This window comes from Drosophila persimilis, unplaced genomic scaffold, assembly GCF_003286085.1.
Source record: "Drosophila persimilis strain 14011-0111.01,24,50 unplaced genomic scaffold, DperRS2 tig00000606-arrow-arrow-pilon, whole genome shotgun sequence".
NCBI lineage: Eukaryota > Metazoa > Arthropoda > Insecta > Diptera > Drosophilidae > Drosophila > Drosophila persimilis.
The window spans coordinates 2381389-2389197 of record NW_020825324.1 but is presented as its reverse complement, the minus strand read 5'-3'; positions in this window follow the sequence as shown (position 1 = coordinate 2389197).

The following is a 7809-nucleotide window of genomic DNA, read 5'->3' as shown; positions in this document are numbered from 1 at the left end:
GTGTTAAATTGCAAAAGACAGTTCCATTGTCGGCACAAGAGTTGGCGAATTGCGAAATGGAAACCCTAGACAGGAGAGTCGATCCGGGTCGTGCCGTGCCGAGTCGAGCCGATAATCTATAACCTATAGCGCGGCCCATGGCCCATTAGAGAAGCCGGATCCAGGCAAGCGTTAAGCGTTAAGAGCTCCGTCTAAAGCAGAGCTGAGAGCGTGCAGAAAAGGCTCGACACGCGTAAGTGATCCACTCCACTCCACCTCCACTCCGCTCTGACATCCACTCTCCAGACTCCACGGGCATCGAGCATCGAGCATCGAGCATCTAGTGTCTTGCGGTGGGCCAGAACAAAGACAACGCAGAGAGGATGAGGATGAGGATGAGGAAGAGGAGAGGAGCTTTGTCGCAGTTTATGATGAGCGACTTGAGTTACCACTAGCCCAGCCCCAAGGCGCAGCCGAAGCCTGACCCAGCTCATGGGCTAATTAACTCTGCCTGCAGCTGGAGCTGTGTCCCCACAGAGCTGGAGATCTGGAGAGGAGTGGTGCGGAGTGGAGCTCAGCTTGCAGCTACCGTGTGGATGATGTCTGTTGGCTCTGATGCCTGGGTGGCCCTGTCGAGTGGTGCGTCATGTGATATTGAAGGTTATTCATGAATGGATCAGCTTATGAATAGAGATTAATTAAGAGTACAACAAGCCAAAGTAGGTCCCACTTACACTTACAAAATTGATGGGTGGGCAAATTATTCGTATGACTACATGGGATTATGGGATATATGTAGGTACAGGTATAGGGATATAGCCCTGCACGAATCCACAACATCACAGCTCATGCCTCTAGATGCGTAGAGAGTGAGCGAGAAGCTAAAAGCGAAATTTCGCGGATCTGACGCAGTACAACCGAATCGATTCGGTTTCCTGTCTATGAGGGGCTTCAATATGAACTTGAACTTCTGTTTTTTAACAAATCAAATGCTTGTCCACGAAGAACCATTTGTGGGGTACAGTCAACATCTACATATGTACATTACGCATACGCTGAAGGGTAGCGGCACATATGTATGTACATACATGCATGCATTTGTGGGTACTCTGTAAGATTCGCTCCTCCTCTCCTCTTCTCTCCGACATTGCCATTCGTTCCTTGCTGGGCATCCCTCTCACTCCCTCTCTTTCATTACTTTTTCGTTCATTCATTCATTAGATTTGCTGCCACAAAGTACCAATGTACCCAAAAAGCGGGCAAAGCAAAAAAACTGAATGGAAATTAGATGAAAAGCTCCTCTCAAAACTTTCCGTCTTTTCTCCCTCCCATCAACGCCCTCCCTCTCTCCCACTACCTGCTATACTTGGGTCCGTTTAAGTAGCGTAACGGAATAAGCCCAAATAATGAAAGAAACGAACGGCAAACGGCAAACAGCAAACAGAGAGCGAGGGTTGAGAGAGCTACTTGCCATCTCGCTCTGGCACGCGCCAGTCAATTGGTCGGTCGGTTGGTTCGTTGGTTGGTTGCTTGGTAGCCGACGAGGAGCATTCGCTTTAAGCTGGCACACAAGCACCTCACTGTAACGGTATATGCATGTACGTGTGTACCGCCTAACTGTAACTGTGCTACTTTGAACGGGAATTTCGCTGAAGCTCCCCCACTTATGACCACCGAACCCCCACTAAAAACCAGTTTAAATGAATTTTTTCGTGTGCGTGTTTTTAACAAATAAACCGAAAATTAAATTGAGGCAAGCCGACAGCAGCAGCAGCAGCAGCATCAGCAACAATATCGGGAACACACAGTCGAGTGCACCAACAAAAAAAAATAACACAGAAAGAGAGCGGCGGCGGCGTCTAAGCGCCACCCACAATTGTGCGCAGCCAACACAATAAAACAGAAACAGAAACAGAAATGGAAGTGGAAACGAGAACGGAGAGTAAAAAGTAAACCAACATAAACGACAGTAAAAACGACGAAACGGCGAGCACGAGTGCCGCAAAGGTACCACCCACCGTAAAAGAGCTGAAAGAGAGAGAGCTCTCAAAGAGAGCATCACTCAGAGACAGCGCGCTGACAAAGAGGAAGAAAAGCAAGAGAAGTCTAGGCACAGTGGTATCCCTTCTACAAGCATAGTGTGCCTATTATAGACCACTGTAACTGGACCACTAGAACCATCAGTCACTCAGCGGATTGGACTTATAGGGTATACGAGTATGTTCCGTACATATTCGAAATATCAGTCTCAGCAGTTGGGTCATTGCAGTTATGCCCCTCTACTTATTCCACTGTCACTAATTTGATTGATTTATTGATGAGAAAACACCTCAATTTAAATCTTTAAAAATGTTTAATTTTAAATTAAGAACTACAACCGGAACAAATTGTAGCTTATTATTGAGTGATCAGCTTTAAATTGGAATCTTTTGCCACAAGCACAAGTATCGATTACCCCACCAGGTTTCTTAGCCGTGCATATACCACTCCAATGCCATGTAGTATGTACTCAACGTGTACATTAGAGTATATTTAATTTGTTCTTCGAGACTACGAGACTACTAATTCGTTCTGGGCTAGAATTTGAAACAAGAGAAAGATCTATAACGAGTTGTGCTTACCAGCAGTGAAGTACCATCCGGCCGTCATATCTCTCTCACTCCGCTAGAGGGCGCCACACTGGACGACGGAGAGAGAGAGAGTGCCGATCTGATCCGATCTGCTACTTGGTGGATAAGACAATTCCTTATGCTTCTGCGTTGTCGGTTTTCCTGTATCTTTAAAACTCGGAATTTCACAGATTCTAGCGATTTAGAGGGATAATTTATTTAATGTTTTACCACGTTACTAGGTTACTAGGTTGAGCCAATTTATGGGAGTTTTGGTTTAAGATAGTTCAAGACTTTGTGGTACACCTTTTCTCCAGAATCATCTCTTTTATAGGAGTTAATGGGAGAATAGGAATCCCAATAAAAACACAAGAAATATGCCCATTGTATATACTCTATGGGATCATAAGCGGTTTCTTCTGCAAGTTACATACATTCACACGAATGGAATACACCCATGTTGTCTTTGAGTATCGGGAATAATGATACATAGACACAATGTTGAATTATCCGCCTTTGAACTACCTATAACCGGTAGAGCCGCTCAGTCGTCTCAGCCACATGTGCCGCTCTCTCTCGCTCTTTGTCTCTTAACCACTGGACCCGTTCTCTTCCACAACGGCGCTCCGCTCTGCTTACTTTTTATATTCAGCAGGGCAGGCGCTTAAGCGCTTATAGCGCTCTCTGCGATGGTGGTTTTTGCCAGCAAAGTTCCGTTGAATGCGAAATGATTCATTGGATCGCTGGGTTTTTGGTCGCTTGTTGGATTTGTTACAGCCAACCCCGATATACATATTCATACGTGATTTGGCTTATCATCAGCTGGTCCTCGGCCACATATGCACAACTGGGGACACTGGGATATGCAGATTTCATGTTTGTCATCTGTGGGGAGAAGTGGAATCGATCGAGATCGACCTCGACCTCAGATCAGCTGAGCTGTCGCACAGCGACCGAGTGTTATGAGTATTATTAAATATCTTATTCAAGTGATAAACGTATGTTTAACCCAGATTGAGGGCTTTCCCTATCGCCAGACTCGATAGTGACGCGCCGCTGGGGCAGATCTGTGACGTATGCTCTGACCATGCCACCGCGTTGAGGGAGCACGCCGCGTATGAGTAATGCGGCCCAGACTAACCCCGACTTAGGGTCTCTAACCTTGCTTTACTGCGGCTGGATAGATTGGGGCATGGGGCGCGAGGTTGGGCTGGTGCCTCTCCACCCCTCCTACTCATTAGCCTGTCAGAGCTGGCGGCACGCATGCCGACCGCTCGTACGGCCATTTGGCCATTTGGCCAATTTTTCGACTGCCACTGGTGCCTGGTCCTTAGAACACCTGGACCATGTCCATGTCCAGGTACCCGACCTCTTCCAGAACCAATATTCGGCTCCGATTTCGTATGTAAATTTTTGTGTTGCCTAATTTGGCTTTTGACTTTTTGCTGGGCAGCAAATAAAATTAGTTGCAACAACAGCAAAAACACTGCCACATAGAGTGGCGAACAGAAGGGGTGCCTGCCCCGGTCCGACAGACAACTGGGCGGTTGGCGGTAGGGGGAGGAGGAGGAGGAGGAGGAGGGGCATGCCACGACACGACTAATGTGTTGGCATGTGTCAGACACGCATCAAACACAGCGACAATGCACAAAAAGAACAAAAATAACAAAAACAAAATGCGCCAGCATCCCAGAACAGGATGAGTTGAAATTTACACGGAACGGATGGGACTGGCGCGCGGAATCACAGGGAATAGCTCGGATCGAGGTAGCAGCGTGATCAGAGCACAGGAACAGATTGGGAATGGAACTGAAAACTGGGATAGCCTGCATATAAAGAGTTGAATAGAGAACGAGAACCTAATGCGTTGAAACTAGTTTAGGCAGGAACCGGGATGGAATACTCGTAATATTCGTAGGTACCCTCTAGAGATAGTAGTTTTTAGAGTATACGGATAAAAAGCACCCAGGCACCCCTTGTAACAAATAAACCTGTTTAGGATAGGGAAAGATTGAGATATAAGATATAGAATGCAATTATTAGACATGGATCTGAATTTCGACCTGAAATTGGATTGAATCGAACATATGTATGAGATGGCATCATATATCATGGATGGATTATGAGAAATCTGAATCTGGGCATGATGATTCTGCAGGGCGTGAATCAGATTTAAGGCCAGCGGTATCGACTCAGGCTATCGAAAATAGCCATTGATTCATAGATTATTCACAAATCAGAGCCAATACTACCAGTATTTATTCAGTATCAGATCCGATCAGGTAACGCCTTGGCCATCTCTAGGGACATCGCTACTGTGGGGGCCTGCTGACCTGGGGTCACGTGTGGCAGCCAGTGCGGTCTGTCCTTGTTCCCTGTTCCCTGTTCCCCATTCCCTGTTCCCATTCCAGTCCCTGTCACACGCCACGCAGCAGCACTCGATGATATGATGCGTTGATGATGCCGCAACAGCGTTCGGCAGCCAGCTGGGCTCGGACTGGGTGGTGGGTTACCTGTGAACTTGATTAGCGGTTTGTTGTGGCAGCATCCGAAAAAAGTTTGCGCTGAGTGATTAGTGCTCTGCGATGGTTGCCACTGGCGCTGCCGCTGCCGCTGCCGCTGCCACTGCCACTAGGCCGCTGTTGTCGCTGTTGTTGCTGTTGATGCCACATCATTATAGCTACTTTATTGGCCTTTTGATTATTTTAGCACCAATTTGTTGTTCCCGTTGCTTCTCTCTGCTGCTGCCGGTGCTGCTGCTGCTGCTGCTCTTTTGCCGCTGTTTCTGCTGCGTCTGTGGTGTTGCCTCTGCCTCTGCCTCTGCGTTGTTGCTGCTGCTGTCGCTGCTGGCGCCCAACCGCATTCGCTTTGATGTTGCTGCTGTTGTTGCAGGGATTGCGAAACCGCTTATTAAATATACGCAATGCAAATAAAATAATAAGCAGCACGAATCAAAATGCAGCACACCAGCAACAACAAAAAATATAAAAAAACAAAAATAAATAATAATAAAAAAAAAATAATAGAAAAACACACACACCCAAGAATGACCAAAATGGGATAAACAAATTTATTTGTTGGCTAATTGGAAAATGAAAATGTTTGTGCGATTTACTGTGTGTGTTGTCTGTGTGCATGTGCGCATGTGTGTGTGCGTGTGCGTGTAAAGCGGTGAAAGTGGACGAGTGCGGTTGTGTGACTGCATGTGTGTGTGTGTGCAGGGGTTTTGTGGCAAATTTGGCCGAGAAAAATTCTCAATTCTCAGCTCCATCAAGTGCCCCAAGAGAAACCAAGCCAAAGCTAAATATTGTGTATAATAAATAGTAAATAAATAAAATATAATGGCCAAGATGGGCTAGAACTTGTCAAGAGAGAAGCAGAGCAACAATCGGGGACTACTTGGTACAGGCTGTGGTACTTTTTTGTGGGTTCCAAATAAATACAGACTTAAAGTCTCGTCTCAGCTTTAGTACTTAGTAGTCGAAGTCACACCCATCTCAATATAGTGTACTCAGAGCTGACTATATCCATTAATAAGAGTCTTTTAGTTACGAAAACAGTCACTTCCAAGTATCGGGAACAAATAGATCTTGTAATTATCTATGTCCCACAGAAATATTATACCTAGTATATACTGCCCCTACAGTAAGCCTCAGGTGCTTGGGGTCTCGTCAATTCTTGGGAATAGATTCATCCGTGGGTTCTATGCGTGTTGGTGCTCCCAGCCAAAACATTCACTGGGTCTCGTCTTGCCATAAGTACTCGACGCTCTACAGTATCGGGAATCGAAATACTCATTTATACAAATATTAAAGCCTTGATTTCCAGGGGAGGGCTTTTACAAGAATCGATTTGTAATCGAATTGTAATCAAATTGAGGCAAATTCAGTACTAAAGCGTATGCTACAAATTGAAAGAATTTTTAACGAATTTGTCAATCACTTTCGGTTTCCATTGACCACAAAGAACAGACCAGGCCATGCAACAGTGGATGGGGATGGGGATGGGAGATCCGTAACTGTTAGCTTCGTCTGGTCTGTGGTAAGGGGGCACTGACAGTATCTGTATCGGCCAGAATCTGTTGCACGTTTCCCCAGGCGGCCCAAGCCGCCCAAGCGGGGCAAAACCCAAAGCGCATCAGTTTATTTGTTCGCCACGCTCATTTGTTTATATGGCACAATCGGGCGACAAAACAACAACAAATAGGGAACAAAAACACCAAGCAAAAGTCGCATATCAAATGCTCTATCGAAAAGATCATACCTGGGTGAAAAATAAAGTACATTTCTGTATAAAAATGCTATATTACTCCGGTATTTTTAGTAGAAAAGGGCTGTACAAAGCTCCGAAGAACGACATGATGATGGATAACACCTGAAGAGATGGAAATATCACACTTGAGCAGGGATCTATCCAGACGAGATCGAACAGGAGTTGGAAAGCGTACGAGTGCCCTTTGCAGATGCCTATTCCACAGAGTTACCCCAATGAATACGTATATCTTGTCGGATCTGCCTATCTGACGACCCCAAGAGCTGGCCATTGGGCACAAACAGGCCATAATAGACACGCCGTATTGACGGTGTGATTTAGCAGTGATTCATCAGCCAAAGCGACGACAGCGATAGCGATGATGACGATGGCATCGCAATCGGCGGCCAGCCAGCTGGTCGACCGCCCAGACCCACATTCAGAGCCACCAAGTGAACCGACAATCCATTGATCCGACGATCTGAAGGCGATATTGAGTGCTGAGCCCGTGCACGTAACCCAAGAGCGTCTGCCCTGAACTTGGGGCTGCCTCATCAATATGCAGAGCCAGGCGCGATCAATGGGAATGGAAACACCAAAGCACCAACAGTAATAGCCACAGCAACGGCAACGGCAACGGCAACGGCAACAGCAACAGTGTTGTCTGTGGCAACAACAACACCAGCAACAACAAGAACGAGAACAGCGACATCGACTGGCTGCAAATTAACAATTAACGCAGGATATTTGGTGCAACCGCAGCCGAGAGGAGGCCGGAGACGACGATGGCCACGAAGGAGCCAAATAGAGATTGGCAATTTGGTGGCACCTCACCTTCCTGCACCACACCCCCCACACTCACCAGCCACGAAACATAAATCCATAAGACCAAAAACCGGTCCGGGCCGTGCAAGTCCGCGGGCTTTGATGAGGGGGGGGGCCCTATGGGGCCTCTACTGCTATATATCGG